We start from the raw sequence: 18,245 nt of genomic DNA, 5'->3' as shown, positions 1-18,245 counted from the left end.
TTCCAGAATGGCTGCACCAGTTTGCATTCCCACCAGCAGTGCAAAAGAGATCCTTTTCTCCACATCCTCTCCAACATCTGTTGTTGCCCAAGTTGTTAATTTTAGCCATTCTGACAGGTGTGAGGTGGTATCTCATTGTGGTTTTGATTTGTCAGTAATTTTTTTTTAAATAGTAAGATTAAGCTTTTCCTGGGGCACCTGGGTGACTCAGTCAGTTAAGCATTTGATTTCGGCTTAAGTCATGATCTCACGGTTAGTGCAAGTCCCGTATTGAGCTCCACACTGACAGTGCAGAGCCTGCTTGAGATTCTCTCCCTCCCTCTTTGCCCCTCCCCCACTGGTGCACGTGTGCTCTCTTTCTCTCAAAAATAAATAAATAATAAATAAATAAATAAATAAACTTTAAAGAAGATAAAAAAAAGATTAAACTTTTCCTATGTATCAACAAAAGGAAAAAGTATATACTGCTAAAAACTAATTGATCCAGTAACTACTTATTTTTATTTTTTTGTATTACTAATAGAATATGATAAATATTGGGAAAAGTTTTCAATTAGCAATAATCGCGCCTCAGATAAACCTCATTGGCTACGATACTGCCACTGCGCAAAGCTTAGAATATGATAAATATTGGGACACCTGGCTGGCTTGGTTGGTTAAGTGTCCGACTTAGGCTCAGGTCATGATCTCAGAGTTTGTGGGTTTGAGCCCCATGGCAGGCTCTGCACAGGCAGCTCAGAGCCTGGAGCCTGCTTCAGATTCTGTCTCTGTCTCTCTCTGCCCCTTCCCCACTCCTGCTCTGTCTCTGCCTCTCAAAAATAAGTAAAATGTAAAACAAAAAATTTTTTTAAGTATATGATAAACATTAAACATTTTATAAAATAACTAAAATTTTATAAAATAAACTAGAAGAATGAATATCTTGAAGTGAAGATTTAGTTACATATACACATTATATATACATATGTGAAATGTGTATAATTTAATCATATAATTTGACAAAATATGTTAATTATATTGCCCTACTGTATGCTTTAATTCTATCAAGTTTAAATGGTATCACATCAAATGTACACCTACAAGTTTTATTCCTTGTAGTTAGAATGGTACGGTACTTGTTCTTTGGTTATTGGGAGGTACTTTTCATTCCACCTAATCACTCATTCTGTGGAGAAATATTGGGAGAAATGGAAAAGAAATGCTCATCCTTAAGTAAAAAATAATCCATTTCCACCTCTATGTTTTCTTTCATATATCTTTTTGCTTTACTTACATGTTTTTTAGAAATTAATTATTTTAATAATAATTTAAGGATGCTGAGATTAAAACTATTGAAGGAAAATCCTCATTCTGATTAACCATGCTCTCCAATTCTCCAACATACCTGATTTTAGATCATCCTGACAAGGACCAAAATTCCCAATTTCTTCATTTTTTTACCTACAATTGACATAAGACACAGGAAGACAAGATACTTTCATTAAGATAGGTTTGGTGTGCTTTGATTACTCATTAAATGAGGTTCCACAATAATAGTATTTGTAATTGCCCCTTAGTTTATTGCCTTGGTAGTCATTACTCCCTAGAACAATGTATCATAGAGAGATTCCTAATGACCAAGGAATCATTAGTTATGGTAGGAAATGGGATGTTATGAAGAGGGAGATGAAAAATAGAATCTACTTGATGCTAAAGTGCAACTGCACGTTGAGAGTATGAGAAATTAATTCCTTCAAACCTTCGTGTCCTTACACCCCTTAAAAGTCCTCCTATACCCTCCACCCCCAAGGCCATGCATTTTTCAGGTTGAAGATTTCTGACTTTGTCCCCCTTTCCCAACTATTACTGGCCCTTACTTCTTCTTGTATAAAAATTCTGGAACCGTCACTGACCTAAATGCTGTAGACATTTGAGCTTGTAAATCCAGAGTACAGTCAGAGGAGGCAGGAGAAAAATGGAGAGAGAAAAAATTAAAGAAGAGGAAACAAAAGGAGAGATGCAAATCTTTATCTATAGAGGGAAAGAAAGCACACGAATCTATAGAGGGAAAGTACACACGAATAAGGATGAAGAGGATGTATCAACTAAGAAAATAGATACAATGGTAGTTTTAAAAGCACTTGATTAAGATAACTGTTTTGGATTTTGATGTAAATCTTAGGGTGAGTTATAACTTCTCTTTGAAATATCCATTGATCCAATTGTTCCCAAGTAGAAGGCCCATTGGAATCACCAAAGGAACTTTAAAAAATACAGAGTCCAATCCTTTTCTAGACCTACTGAATCAGAATTTCTGGGATAGAATCCAGGATGCACTTTAACAACCTATTTGTGTGTATTATTATATTCTCATAAGACACCTTCCAGGTCTAGGAAACTGCAAACACCATGTGGGGACACTGAGGAAGGATGACAAAGGAAGCATTTTTTTTTTAATCTCCAGAAATTAGAAAATGAGGAAATAATGATAGAACTTGCTTTTGTGAGCATATGGAAGAAAGAGAGCCAAGACGAGGACACAAGAAGTGACCCAAACCTCCTCCAATTTCTGACTTTTGAGGGACAGTAGAAGACAAAGGTTTAAACGGGTGAGCTGGGGTTCAAGAAGGACTGGCTGACCAGGGAACAGTGTGCACAAGGGTCTGGAAACATAGTAGTCAAAATCAAAATCACTGGGAGATGAGCTGTGCTAGCAGCAGATTTTGTCCACTTCATAAACATGCCTGGACCTAGATGCCTCTCATCTTTCTAAATCTCAGCCTAGAGAGGTCACCTGGATCCAGCCCTCCCTTTATCCCACCTAAGTCACTGCTTCTAGCGTTTTCTCTCTTCTGTCCACCACTCACTCTCGGACTCCCCTTATCATCTCATAATTTCCCTTCCCTCTCAGATTTCTTTCCAGTATCATTCACCATCTATATCTGCTTAGCTTTCTGTTTCCATGGTGAGTCTTGTTTTTTCATAATCGATGAAGCTGAATTCTTGTTACCAATCCCTTCATTGGGGAATCCATTGTTACCAGGAAGAGCATTGGCAATAGGCACTGGGCTAGTGATTAAGAGCATTTTCCTATTTATCACTCTAAAAAGTAGAAGTAAATAATACATGAATGAATATAGATTCCAAAATGCTTTCACTAATGAAACCCTGACACATACACTTCTTTTTTTTTTTTTTTTACATTTATTTATTTTTGAGAGAGAAAAAGAGAGAGACAGAATGTGAGCAGGAGAGGGGCAGAGAGAGAGGGAGACAGAATCCGAAGCAGGCTCCAGGCTCTGAGCTGTCAGCACAGAGCCCAATGCGGGGCTTGAAACCACAAACTTTGAGATCATGACCTGAGCTGAAGTCAGATGCTTTACTGACTGAGCCACCCGGATGCCCCATGACACTTTGACTTCTTAACCCCTCCTGCAATGTATAAGTCATCCCTGGTGAAAAATTTCTGTTATTTAACCAACTTCTCTCATGTCACAGACCAGGCCTATGTCCTCTGTTCCACTGTAAAAATGGAAAACCATTTTTATCATTTTTTGTATAATAACCTCTCATTTGATACCTAGAAATTGTACAGTGAACTTTTTCACCCAAGTTTATTACTTATTTCCACAGTTATTATAATAAAATTTGAAATATCTTTACAAAGGGACATACCACCCCACTGCCTTTAACTCCAGCTTTACCATATTTATGGGAAGAGCCATAAGTCAGTTTTCCCCAAGGCTACTCTTGATTTTAGGTGACAAAACAAAGGCTACTTGCTGTAGGTGTATAGACTCACACCTGTTATCTCTTCTTGAGTCCAGATCTGTAGTCAGTTCCTTTGTAAATCTCCCTCTTCTAAAACTAAATGTTCAGAAAGGATATCTAAACTGATGTAAGGCTAAGTTTTTTCAGCACAAGTGATTTCTCAAAGCTCTATGCCACTATTCTTCATTCCAGCTATTAAAATTCATAGCAGCAAACTCTGTGAACACTGGATCTATGTGGGTTGGAGGTAAATTTAGGCCTTAATAGAGGATGTCACTCACAAGGCAAGATAATTTAAAGATGGTCTCTTTGCATTTGAATTTCAAAGCACTACAGCAGGAAGAAAGAAATGTTGCCAGTGTAAATTTATGTATGATATGGCTTCTGAAAAGTATCTCTAGAGTCAACATATGGATCACAGAGATCCTATAATAAGCCTGGATAATGAAAAATCACTTATTTTTATCTCAGTTTATTTTTAAAGATGATTTTATACATTTTAATATCCACAGGAACCAAAACCGTATTTCCACAAGGAGAAAGACATGTATGGTAATCCAAAAGCCTGACGCCAAGTATCTGCCCCCAAAACTTAAAGTTATAGGATGATCTCATTTGACCATCTGGGAAAACAATATTAAATAGATAAATTCCAAACAGTGGCCATGATCTGCAGTAGTAATCTTTTTTTTGTAGTTGTATACTGGCTCCCACATAGGTTGGCAGTAACAACTACAAAGGTAATTTTGGCACATATAGGCATAGAATATCCGGTTAAATTGAGATGTTTATTCGCTACATTTTTATTCGCTAAATCTAGCAACTCTTATTATAGAGGTATTTCTTTGGCCTTATGTGCCTCGTTTCTTTTGGCAACAGGCAGAGAATTGGAGACTCTCACTAGAACCAGAAAAATTATTCATTATACCTCTATTTTTAATAAGCTTTCTTCATTCTCCTCCCCACACCTTTCATTCTCAAAAGCTATAAAGCTCAGCAAAACCGAACCAAACAGAACAGGGCGAAATTCATTAATGGCATTTTAATTTCACTCTTATCTGTGCTTATCTATATAAATAATTTACATAATTATAGGGATTTTAACATGACAAACTGTTTGTGTTATGTTCCAACCAACTTACAAAGCCCTACTGGAGCAGCAGAAGGTATCCTGCTGCCTGCTCTAGATTCCCTGACGTTCCTCTGTAAAGTGTCTCACATTTTTAATAAATTAAGAAAATCTATGTGCTAGTGTACCTGTTAACTAAGCCAGGGAAGCCAACTCTTTGGGTCAAGGAGGGGCATCAGGGTCCCGTTTCATATTTATGTAGAATGTACATCTCGTTCTTTGCAAGACACCAAGGAAAACAAGCCTGGATTAAGTTCAGGAAGAAGGAGGGAATGAGAGAGTGTTGAGTGAGGGCTGGAGAGGAGCTGAAGCAAGTGTGTCATCTGAGAGAGGTTCTTTGGAAAGGAGAAAGGCACTGCCCTGATTCCATGCCCCCCACCCCCTCACTTCACAGCAGGGGGCAGCTGTTTGAATCACACCATTGCTTAGGCTTGTAGGGCTGACTTGGATTCCAAGTTCTTTTGTCTTTCTGATGTTATCTTTAGTTGCTGTGTCATCATTCTAATTTTTGTCCTACCTTTTTTTTCCCTTGGAACTGATTGCTTGTTCACTACACATATCTCTAGGAGATTTCCCTGTGATTATTGTGGGAGTCAGTGATTGGGAAAGGAGGGTGGGCTTGGGATTTCACAGTCATTCAATGAGAGTTCTGTGATATTTTTATCTTTAGCATAATTTATTCTGGTTACAGTATTTGGAAGCAGATATCTTTGATTTTATTTTTTAGGCTGAAATTTGAAGTGAGATGATGTAGTTTCTTTCTTGCAAGTCTCATAAGTATACCCAAAGCATTTTCTATCGTATTTAAAAGCAAAAATGATTTGCCAGAAAGTGATTGGGGCTCTCTTTCACCCTCCAGTGTATTCCCTCATTCGGTTGGCCCTTCTCTGACCTCAGAGCCTGATTCCCTCATACTGCATTCTGTTTTCCCACCAGGGTATACTCTATCCCGCTCTTCACCTTTTTCTCCTACCTGTCAATTCATTTGTTCATTCAGTTATGTATTAGTTCATTTTGCAAATAATTATTATCTACCATGTACTGTTCTAGGTGCTGATGCACAGCACTGAATAAAGCAATGTTCTTGCCCCCATGTGTATGTAGGGGTGAGAGACAAAGTATAAGTAATATAATGTGTAAGTATGTAAACACATATAAGTATTTAAATATAAAAGTATAAGCATACAATGTCAACCAGAGATAAAGACCATTAAGGAAAGCCCATTCAAAGTAAGAAGAGAGTTCTATTAGTTATGGTGGTAAGGAAAGCCCTGTTTGATGAGGTGATATTTGAGCAGCAACCTGACTAAAGCAAAGGAGGAAGCCAGGCAAATAACTGGGTTGAAGAGTTCTGGGCTGAGGGAACAATAAGAAAGCCAGTGTGAGAGGAAAGGAGATCCAAGTGGTAGCCAGGGGCCAGATCACGCAGGGCCTTGTAAGAACTTTGGGATTCCTTTTCATGAAAAGGGACAACATTGTAGGGTTGTAGATACAGGAAAGTAACAAGGTGAAATTGATATTGTAAAACACTGTTCAATGGCACTTCCCCAAAATACTAGTTTTTTCATGCATTTGTGGCTTTTTATATACTATTTCTTCTGCCCTCTAATGTTCTCTCTCACCCCATTTTTCTGCTCCCATTGTGTTTTGTGCATAGAGTTGTTATGTTGCGTAACAGTATGCTCTAATTCTTTATTAGGAGACTATCTCCTTTATTATTTATTTATTTATTTATTTATTTATTGTGTCAACTGTGCTTTATTTTTTTATTTATTTTATTTTTTTAATGTACATCCAAATTAGTTAGCATATAGTGCAACAGTGATTTCAGGAGTAGATTCCTTTGTGCCCCTTATCCATTTAGCCCATCCCCCCTCCCACAATCCCTTCAGTAACCCTCAGTGTGTTCTCCATATTTATGAGTCTCTTCTGTTTTGTCCCCCTCTCTGTTTTTATATTATTTTTGCTTCCCTTCCCTTGTGTTCATCTGTCCTGTGTCTTAAAGTCCTCATATGAGTGAAGTCATTGATAATTGTTTTTCTCTGATGACTAATTTTGCTTAGCATAATACCCTCTAGTTTCATCCACGGAGTTGCAAATGGCAAGATTTCATTCTTTTTGATTGTCAATACTCCATTGCATATATATATACCATTTCTTCTTTATCCATTCATCCATTGATGGACATTTGGGCTCTTTCCATACTTTGGCTATTGTTGATAGTGCTGCTATAAACATTGGAGTGCATGTGCCCCTTTGAAACAGCATACGTGTATCCCTTGGATAAATACCTACTAGTGCAATTGCTGGGTCGTAAGGTAGTTCTATTTTTAATTTTTTGAGGAAACTTCATACTGTTTTCCAGAGTGGCTGCACCAGCATTCCCACCAGCAGTGCTAAAGGGATCCTCTCTCTCTCTGCAACCTCACCAACATCTGTCGTTGCCTGAGTTGTTAATGTTAGCTATTCTGACAAGTGTGAGGTGGTATCTCATTGTGGTTTTGATTTATATTTCCCTGATGATGAGTGATGTGGAGCATTTTTTCATGGTCAGTTGGCCATCTGGATGTCTTCTTTGAAGAAATGTCTATTCATGTCTTTTGCGCACTTCCTCAATGGATTATTTGTTTTTGGGGTGTTGAGTTTGATGAGTTCTTTATAGATTTTGAATACTAATCCTTTATCTGATATGTCATTTGCAGATATCTTCTCCCATTCCATCAGTTGCCTTTTAGTTTTGCTGATTGTTTCCTTCGCTGTGCAGAAGCTTTTTATTTTGATGAGGTCCCAATAGTTCATTTTTGCTTTTGTTTCTTTTGCCTATGGAGACATGTTGAATAAAAATTTTCTGCGGCCAAGGTCAAAAGGTTTTTGTCTGCTTTCCCTTGAGGATTTTGATGGCTTCCTGTCTTGCATTTAGGTCTTCCATCCATTTTGAGTTTATTTTTGTGTATGATGTAAGAAAGTGGTCCAGGTTCATTCTTTTGCATGTCGCTGTCCAGTTTTCCCAGCACCACTTGCTGAAGAGACTGTCTTTATTCCATTGGATATTCTTTCCTGCTTTGCCAAAGATTAGTTGGCCATAAGTTTCTGGGTGCATTTCTGGGTTCTCTACTTTGTTCCATTGTTCTGAGTGTCTGTTCTTATGCCACTACCATACTGCTGGATGATTACAGCTTTGTAATACAGCTCAAAGTTCGGGATAGTGATGCCTCCTGCTTTGATTTTCCTTTTCAAGATTGCTTTGACTATTCGGGGTCTTTTCTGGTTCCATTCAAATTTTAGGATTGTTTGTTCTATCTCTGAAGAATGCCAGTGTTATTTTGATAGGGATTGCATTGAATATGTAGATTGCTTTGGGTAGTATTGACATTTTAACAATATTTGTTTTTCCTATCCAGGAGCATGGAATATTTTTCCATTTTTTTGTGTGTCTTCTTCAATTTCTTTCATAAACTTTCCGTAGTTTTCAGTGTATAGATTTTTCACCTCTTTGGTTAGATTTATTCGTGGTATTTTATGGTTTTTGGTGCAATTGTAAATGGGATTGATTCCTTGATTTTTCTTTCTATTGCTTCATTGTTGGTGTATAGGAATGCAACCTATTTCTATGCATTGATTTTATATCCTACAACTTTGTTGAATTCATGAATCAGTTCTAGCAGTTTTTTGTTGGAATCTTTTGGGTTTTCCATATAGAGTGTCATGTCATCTGCGAAGAGTGAACATTTGACCTCCTCCTGGCTGATTTAGATGCCTTTTATTTCTTTGTGTTTTCTGACCGCAGAAACTAAGATTTCCAATACTATGTTAAATAACAGTGGTGAGAGTGGACATCCTGTCTTGTTCCTGACCTTAGGGGGAAAGCTCTCAGTTTTTCCCCATTGAGGATAATATTAGCATTGGGTCTTTATATATGGCTTTTATAATCTTGAGGTATGATCCTTCTATCCCTACCTTCTTGAGGGTTTTTATCAAGAAAGGATGCTGTATTTTGTCAAATGCTTTCTCTGCATCTATTGAGAGGATCATGTGGTTCTTGTCCTTTCTTTTACTGATTTGATGAATCACAATGATTGTTTTGTGGATATTGAAACAGACCTGCATCCCAGGTATAAATCCTAGTTGGTTGTGGTGAATAATTTTTTTAATATATTGTTGGATCCAGTTGGCTAGTATCTTGTTGAGGATTTTTGTATCCAGGTTCATCAGGGAAATTGGTCTATAGTTCTCCTTTTTTGGGGTCTTTGTCTGGTTTTGGAATCAAGGTAATTCTGGCTTCATAAAAAGAGTTTGGAAGTTTTCTTTCCATTTCTATTTTTTGGAACAGCTTCAAGTGAATAGGTGTTAACTCTTCCTTAAATGTTTGGTAGAATTCCCCTGGAAAGCCATCTGGCCCTGGACTCTTATTTTTTGAGAGATTTTTGATTACTAATTCGATTTCTTTACTGGTTATGGGTCTGTCCAAATTTCTATATCTTCCTGTTTCAGTTTTGGTAGTGTATATGTTTCTAAGAATTTGTCCATTTCTTCCAGATTGCCCATTTTATTGGCGTATAATTACTCACAGTTTTCTCTTATTATTGTTTGTATTTCTGCTGTGTTGGTTGTAATCTCTCCTCTTTCATTCTTGATTTTATTTATTTGGGTCCTTTCCTTTTTCTTTTTGATCAAACTGGCTAGTGGTTTATCAATTTTGTTAATTCTTTCAAAGAACCAGCTTCTAGTTTCATTGATCTGTTCTACTGTTTTTTTGGTTTGGATACCATTGATTTCTGCTCTAATCTTTATTATTTCCTGTCTTCTACTCATTTTGTGTTTTATTTGCTGTTCTTTTTCCATCTCTTTAAGGTTTAAGGTTAGGTTGTGTATCTGAGACCTTTCTCTCTTCTTGAGGATGGCCTGGATTGTTATATACTTACCTCTTATGACCGCCTTTGCTGCGTCCCAGAGGTTTTGTGCTGTGGAGTTATTTTCTTTGGCTTCCATGTACTTTTTAATTTCCTCTTTAACTTCTTGGTTAGCCCATTCATTCTTTGGGATGTTCTTTAGTCTCCAAGTATTTGTTACCTTTCCAAATGTTTTCTTGTGGTTGATTTTGAGTTTCAGAGTGTTGTGGTCTGAAAATATGCACGGTATGATCTTGATCTTTTTGTACTTGTTGAGGGCTGATTTGTGTCCCAGTATGTGATCTATTCTAGAAAACATTCCATATACACTGGAGAAGAATGTATATTCCACTGCTTTAGGATGAAATGTTCTGAATATATGTTAAGTCCATCCAGTCCAGTGTGTCATTCAAAGCCATTGTTTCCTTGTTGATTTTCTAATTAGATGATCTGTCCATTGCTATAAGTGGGGTGTTGAAGTCCCTTACTATTATGGTATTATTATTACCAATGAGTTTCTTTATGTTTGTGATTAATTGATATATATTTGGGTGCTATCACATTTGGAGCATAAATGTTTACAATTTTTCGGTCTTCTTGTTGGATAGACCCCTTAGTTATGATATAATGCCCTTCTTCATCTATTGTTACAGGCTTTATTTTAAAGTCTAGATTGTCTGATGTAAGTATGGCTACTCCAGCTTTCTTTTGTCGACCATTAGCATGATAGATAGTTCTCCAGTCATCTATCTCAATCTGAAGGTGTCCTTAGGTCTAAAGTGGGTCTCTTGTAAACAGCATATAGATGGATGTTGTTTTCTTATCCATCCTGTTACTCCATGTTTTTTGATTGGAGCATTGAGTCCATTGACATTTAGAGTGAGTACTGGAAGATATGAATTTATTGCCATTACGTTTCTTGTCGAGTTGGAATGTCTGGTGGTGTTCTCTGGTCCTTTCTAGTCTTTGTTGCTTTTGGTACGTATTTATTTATTTATTTATTTATTTATTTATTTATTTATTTTCATCTTTTCTCCTCTCAGAGAGTCCCCCTTAAAATTTCTTGCAGGGCTGGTTTAGTGATCACGAACTCCTTTAATTTTTGTTTGTCTGGGAAACTTTATCTCTCCTTCTATTTTGAATGATAGCCTTGATGGATAAAGAATTCTTGGCTGCATGTTTTTCTGATTCAGCACATGGAATATATCTTGCCACTCCTTTCTGGCCTGCCAAGTTTCTGTGGATAGCTCTGCTGCAATCCTGATCTGTCTTCCCTTGTAGGTTAAGGACTTGTTTTCCCTTGCTGCTTTCATGATTTTTTCCTTGCCTGAGTATTTTGTGAATTTGACTACGATATGCCTTGTTGATGATCGGTTTTTGTTGAATCTAATGGGAGTCCTCTGTGCTTCCTGGATTTGGATGTCTGTGTCTTTCCCCAGGTTAGGAAAGTTCTCTGATATGATTTACTCACATAACCTTCTACCCTTTTTTCTCTCTCTTCATCTCTGGGACCCTTATGATTCTGATGTAGTTCCTTTTTAATGAATCACTGATTACTTTAATTCTTAAATTGTGCTCTTTTTCCTTAGTCTCCCTCTTTTTTTCTGCTTCATTATTCTCCATAAGTTTGTCCTCTATATCGCTGATTTACAGCTCTGCCTCATCCATTTGAGGTTGCAGCTCAGTTATAGCATTTTTTTTTATTTCATCCTGACTAGCTTTTATTTCTTTTATATCCACAGAGAGGGATTCTAATCTATTGTCAACACTAGCTAGTATTCTTATTATCATGATTCTAAATTCTGGTTTAGACATCTTGGTTGTATCTGTGTTGGTTAAGTCCCCGGCTGTCATATCTTACTGCTTTTTCTTTTGGGGTGAATTCCTGTCGAGGTCTGTGGTTCAAGTTATGCAGATTGTTGTATTAATCCTGAAATCAGTTTTCTAGGTGTGCAGGATGGTTTCGCGTTGATCACGGACGTGAGACACAATAAAACTTCCATGCTGTTCCATCATCTTGGCTCCTCTCTGAGACTATCTCCTTTAATTGTTATGCTGCAGGTGATGTTCTCATTCATTATCCACCAGAATTAGAACAATTCATGTAGCCCTTCCCTTATCAAAGTGTTGAGTGGATAAACAAATGAGGTCGAGTGAATAAGTAACAAATGCTTCAGATTATTGTGTCACTAGGAAGTAAGGTCCACATTAGAGAATCCCTTTAACTCTGAATATTGTTTAATGGTACAGTATGAAGTTGGCTTGTATATATATTTTTTTGTCAAAAGACTTTAAAACCTAGCTAGAGTCAACAGCCTGTTTACTATGTATTATTCTCTAACATTTTTTTTCTTGAAACTATATATACTTATATCAACCCAGCACAATTAAGATATGAGCGTTTTAAAAAAATTTAAATTCAAGTTAGTTAACATACAGTGTAGTATTGGATTCAGGAGTAGAACTCAGTGATTCATTCATCTCTTACAAATGACACCCAGTGCTCCTCTTGAAAAGTGCCCTTCTTGGCTGTTATGGACATCACTTGATTAGGACCTGCCAGATGTAGATACCCTCCCACCCCCCTGCAACCCCAGCTATGGGAAAGGCCACACTTGATGTTTGTTTTTTAACTGCAATGAGATAGAAATTTCAGAAGAGAAAAGAGGAGAAATTGGGAGGGGAGGGAGGAGAAGAGGACATTGAGGAGAGGAGAAGCTGGGAACAGCACCCTTAACCTTCTAATGCTGTGGCTTTAGAAGGCTAGGCTGCCAAGCTGCTCAAGGACCCATGAAGAAAATAAGTTCTCTCCCTTCAGAGAAATGTCTTCAGGGAAAAAAAAGTGCCACAAACAGCTTTCTTTTCCCAGACACTAGAGTGTTTTCCCCTTAGGTCAATGACCATTAGATAACTGACCCTATTTTCATTTTTGTTTTGGCCCCAAAAACTTAGAATGACATTTACAGCTCAATTTTATTAACGCTGTAGTTAACTCTCTAGTCCGTCTAAACATTTATTCCATCTTTCTACCTGGCCTTGTCTGTTTATAGTTATGTATTCTCAGGTACCAATTTTCAACTATTGTATGTTAGCTAGTAAATTATATATGCTTGTAGACAAACACCATTCTTATGTGACCAATAAATAAAATAAATAATGAAAAAGAAAAGTGCCCTCCTTAATGCCTGTCACCCATTTAACCCATCCCCCACCCACCTCCTCTCCAGCAAACCTTAGTTGGTTCTCTGTATTCAAGAGTCTTTTATGGTTTGCCTCCCTCTCTGTTTTTATCTTATTTTTCCTTCCCTTCTCCTGTATTCATCTGTTTTATTTCTTAAATTCCACATAAGAGTGAAATCATAGGCTATCTGTCTTTCTCTGGCTGACTTATTTTGCTAAACGTAATACCCTCTGGTTCCATCCATGTTGAGCCTATTTTAATGGTATTATTTCCTACCTAATTTTTTTCTTAAAATCTGTAAGTGTGCCAGATACTGTTGGCTAGTACTTGACTATAACCCCTCTCTTTCATGTGCACTACTGTTTCCAGGAAGACTGAAAGCACTTTCCTAGAATCCCTCGATGGTTAGTTTTCAGGTAGGTGCTGCCAGTGAGGAGGTACTGAAGCAAAATTATAAGGCAGAAGGAAGAGAGACACTCTTCTGCTTCTGGCTCTGGTAGGGGCAGGAAATTTCAGGTTCTTTTAGTGGTGGCTTGGGATCCAGCAGCTGCAGAAACAGCTGTTCTAAAAAGTTAGCACAGCATAGAGTTAGTTTTATCCTTAGCCCAGGGAAGGTAGCAGGGGCAGCCTCTCCTCAGCTGAAGTGCCTGAATCTTCCCCAGGGTCGGTGACAAGTCTAGGTTCCTCGCGCTGGCTCCACAGTGGTGGTAGCCTGGTCTTCAGGTAATGCCTCATTTTTGTTTTGCTCAGCCAACTCTTCTAATACATTTGTTATGAATTTCCTGCATTAAATCCTTTCCTTCTTTTTTGGAAATACCTCAAATGGGTTCTGTTTTCCTCATTACATACTAATAAGGAAAGGAGTACACTGCATTTCTGCATTCACAGGTGTTGACCAAAATGTAGCCTGGAAGTCACAGTCCTCTCCCTACTCTAGTTTCTAAACACAAACTCTGTCCAGTGTAATTCAAAATGATGAATTTTCAAGCTAAACAAAATTCCTGTCATTTCTAGGTTTCTGAGGGTTTTTTTTGTTGTTGGTTTGTTTCTACTTATAAGGGGACAAAATCTTCTGTTACCCCACAGAACCCAGCATGGTGCTGAGTTGGAATCCTATGTACAAAAATATACCTGTTGAACTGAAGGTAGATTAACATACAAAAGAAACTGTAAACTACAAAGCTAATAAAATATGGATGAATACTCAGAAGTATGTGACAATACAGAATGTTGGGAGCCTAAGAAAGAGTGAGTGGTGGTAACCTTGACTTTCCCTGCTTTAGTGTTATCTGTCGTCTATGTAAAGATATAACATGACGTTTTCCTTGCCTCATTCACATAAATGTTCAAGTTTAGTAGGTGAGTGACTACTCAGCTCTCTCCATGTCTGTGGAGTTTGAAGTGACCCACAGCCTCTTAAATGAGTGCTGGTAAAACCACTGGCAAGGCGTGAGTGGGTGGGTGTAAAACTCAAAGAGTATTTGGGTTCTTAGAGAAATACTCAACTACTTAGAAATGTGCAAAAGTGAATTGCCTTATTACTGTGGAAATAAGAAAGCAGAAGTTAGTGAAGCAGGCATTTTTCCAGACCAAACATATTGTAGATGTAATGGATACAGGGTTCAGAGAGAGAGAGAGGTGGCAAAAGCCTTGAATATAATGAAAAGGAGTTTGGACTTGATATTATTGGAAAGGATTAGCTATGTGGCTGAAAGAGGGAGTTTAAAATGTGGCCCACTGACCCTACATTCTACCCACCTGGGTATTATTCTTTTCTTTTTCTTTTTCTCTTCTATTTCTTTTTGTTTCTTTTCTTTTTATCTTTCCTTTTAAAGTAGATAATCCAAAAGATAGCATGTATCCACCAGGGGGACATAACCCACTACCAATAATAAATTTGAAGAGTTTGGTATAAATATGAAAAATTTGCCAAATATGGGGGCACTTTCAAAAAAATAGGTTGGGGACCCAGGATTTCTGAATTTAATCTAGGTTTCCCAATTAAAAGAAAAAAATTGGTATGCCCACTTTCCTTTGCATCATTATACGGAGGGCATGCACTATGAATATTGTAAATGAGAGTCACCATCTGATTTGATGAAAAAAAGTGATCATCATTGTAACTTTTTTCATGTCTTTAACTAGTTGGGACGTTTGGGAGAAGTGCAGAGTCTCAGAATTGGATTAAAGCAGTGCCAAACAGATATGGGAGGGATGGATGGAGAAGAGACAGCATGCGAAAAGAAACAAAAAGACAATTCGATCTACAAGTTGTGGATAGAGCAATGGGGGAAATCAAAGAAGTGCCTAAGGATCTGAACCTGGGAGCCTAGGTTTGTTAAAGGGGGTGGGACTTATAGAGTTGTAAGGGTGTGGGAAGGAGGACTGGGACTAAGTGCCTTAAATGCCTTGCTATTCTACAAGTTTCTAATGAAGTTTAACAATTCTCTCATATAATGGAATGCTCTGTTATTGGGTTGGTTAGTCACAGTTTTCTATGCTTTATTCAAGTTCAACCTTCTTCGCTTCTCCTCAGGAGTCTACTGCACAGTTTCAAGGAGGTTTTCCACTTGCCAAAGCTCCAAGCAAGGACAGTAGATTTTTATGAAATTCAGAAAGGCATAATAAGAGGGATGACTTCAAAAGGTAGAAAAGTCTGTGGAAACACTGAGAGATTTCTCCTAGTATACGAGTTTTCTATAACCCCTAATTTCAAGGGTTAGTAATTCCAATGTTAACAAATTACAGTTCTAAGTAGGGACATGATAGCAGGCTTGTAGTAGTGGAAAATTTGGTTTCAGGATGAAGGCATTACTAGTAATGACAAGATGAGCATTTAAACATGAATCTTTTTTATCTTGATGTGGAGAGCTATTCAGAATCCCAACAAATGAGGTAGTGGTTGCTTGCCCTACTTTTTTGTTGACATGGAAGTATGCAGATCTGCATTCTATCTAGATCCAATTACTGCAGATGCTGTAAGAAAAGGTGGCTTATCTTTTTTTTACTTCCTTGGATCTCATCCATTCTTTTTTGGGTCTTATTTGATTAAGATCATGCAAGAGGATTTTATTTGAGTTTCTTTTTCTCTTGAAACATTCTTTGAAGCACTCTGGTAAATCTCTGTCTCTAATTTACTTTTGAATTAATTTGAAGCTTTGTTTCAATCAGAAGAAAGTGATTATCAAAACCTATGTTGTATTCTGAGTGGCAGTAGAATTTATAAAATGTTAGTAATCGAGATTGATTTTCTCAAGCAAGGAAGGCAAGTAAAATAGTTTTTTTTAAAGTTTATTTATTTTGAGAGAGAGAGAGAGAGAGAGAGAGAGCGAGCAATCATGAGTTGGGGAGGTGAGGAGAGAGAAAGAGAGAATCCCAAGCAGGCTCTGTGCTAACAAGTCTTATGCGGGGCTTGAGCTCACAAATTGTGAGATTATGACCTGAGTTGAAACTGAGAGTCAGATGCTTAACCAACTGAGCCACCCAGGTGCCCCCAAAATTTTGTTTTATAATAGAGCTTAACTGGAAAAATTTTTAACAGATGTAGTTGTAGCTCCCTTCTGTATGTAATGGTATTTGCCTCTAAATACTTAAAAGAGAGCTACGTTGGGAATTTCACTAATTAGTAGTCAACAATGAATTGCAATTTTGATTTATTACCATCCTTTGTGTGACTACTGCATGCTAACCGTATGTTTTGTATATAATTCATGGCTTCTGATGTGCTTGGAATTGTTTGTTCTCTTCGGTAGGTAAAGTGTTAATTTATTACACCATTAGTATACACATTTCCGGTATCCTATAATCAGATTTTGGAAAAGCATCCTACATATTTAGCCATCATCAAGTAAAGCAAAGTGAGTTGCAAGATGTAGTTTTCATCATTCTCTTCACCTCATTATTCATTTTTGAGGGTTCATTGTTTGAAATTGTTTACTAGAAATACTTTATGTACTCCTTTATAATTAAACCATCACAAGTATTTTGGTAGGTGGTGAATTTTAATTACCATTTTGTAGTGGTTTATCTGGACCAATCCACTTACCATAGAAGCTGTCAGTGAAATCTGGGGTGTGTGTGTGTGTGTGTGTGTGTGTGTGTGTGTGTACACATACATACAGATACATATGTATACATAGATATACATAGATATATACATGTGTATAAATATTCACATCATGTAGAATATGTATATTTATATATATCTCCCTTAGAAGTACTATTCATATTTAGAAATTGATCAATATGATGTGAAGAATGTGTTTGATTTTATCTTTCTGTAATTTGCTATTTGGTTGTCTCACACTTTTTAAAAGTTCTTTCTCTGATTTCAGATTGTACCTTTTATTATATACTGAGATTTTGTATTCCTTTTGGTTTCTATCCTGATACACTAAATTGTTTCATTAATCTGCCTATTAATGCATCAATACTACACTACTTTATTTATACAGACTTTATAGCATGTTTTAAAATTTAGTCTGGTCCCCTCTCCTACATTGCTTTTCTTTCACGAGGCTTTTCTGGCTTTTCGTTTTACTCATTCTGATATGTAAGCTAACTAATCAACTTGTAACTTAAGAAAAATATGATGATATTTTATTAGGATTGTTTTAAATTTTTAAGTTTTCCTTGGAAAATTGGCATGTTTATGATGTTGAATATTCTAAACTAAGAATCTGTCAGTGTCTTTCCATTCATTCAGGTTTAATTTTGTGTTTTTGTTTCAAGAATGCTTTATAGTTTTACTCATGTAAGTCTTGCACTTTTCTTTCTTTTTTTATTAGTTTATTTTTTTTAACTTACATCCAAGTTAGTTAGCATATAGTGCAGTAATGATTTCAGGGGTAGAATCCAGTGATTCATCACCTACATATACCACCCAGTGCTCACCCAATGCCCATTGCCCGTTTAGGCCATCCCCCCACCCAAAACCCCTCCAGCAACCCTCAGTTTCTTCTCTGTATTTAAGAGTCTCTTATGATTTGCCTCCCTCTCTGTTTTTATCTTATTTTTTTTTTTAATTTTTTTTTCAACATTTTTTATTTATTTTTGGGACAGAGAGAGACAGAGCATGAACGGGGGAGGGGCAGAGAGAGAGGGAGACACAGAATCGGAAACAGGCTCCAGGCTCCGAGCCATCAGCCCAGAGCCTGACGCGGGGCTCGAACTCACGGACCGCGAGATCGTGACCTGGCTGAAGTCGGACGCTTAACCGACTGCGCCACCCAGGCGCCCCATGTTTTTATCTTATTTTTGCTTCCCTTCCCCTATGTTCATGTTTTGTTTCTGAAAT

General features: G+C 37.2%; 1 non-coding gene across 1 annotated transcript; it reads right to left on the bottom strand.

The window, feature by feature from the left end:
* Positions 1-472: 472 nt before the first annotated feature.
* On the bottom strand, positions 473-614 carry LOC125931196 (U4 spliceosomal RNA). The gene has a single exon (XR_007460432.1). It is a non-coding gene; the product is annotated as a U4 spliceosomal RNA (small nuclear RNA).
* Positions 615-18,245: the final 17,631 nt, after the last annotated feature.

The sequence above is a fragment of the Panthera uncia genome, chromosome A2 (genome assembly GCF_023721935.1).
Source record: "Panthera uncia isolate 11264 chromosome A2, Puncia_PCG_1.0, whole genome shotgun sequence".
NCBI classification, from domain to species: domain Eukaryota; kingdom Metazoa; phylum Chordata; class Mammalia; order Carnivora; family Felidae; genus Panthera; species Panthera uncia.
This window is presented reverse-complemented; position numbering and strand designations above follow the sequence as displayed.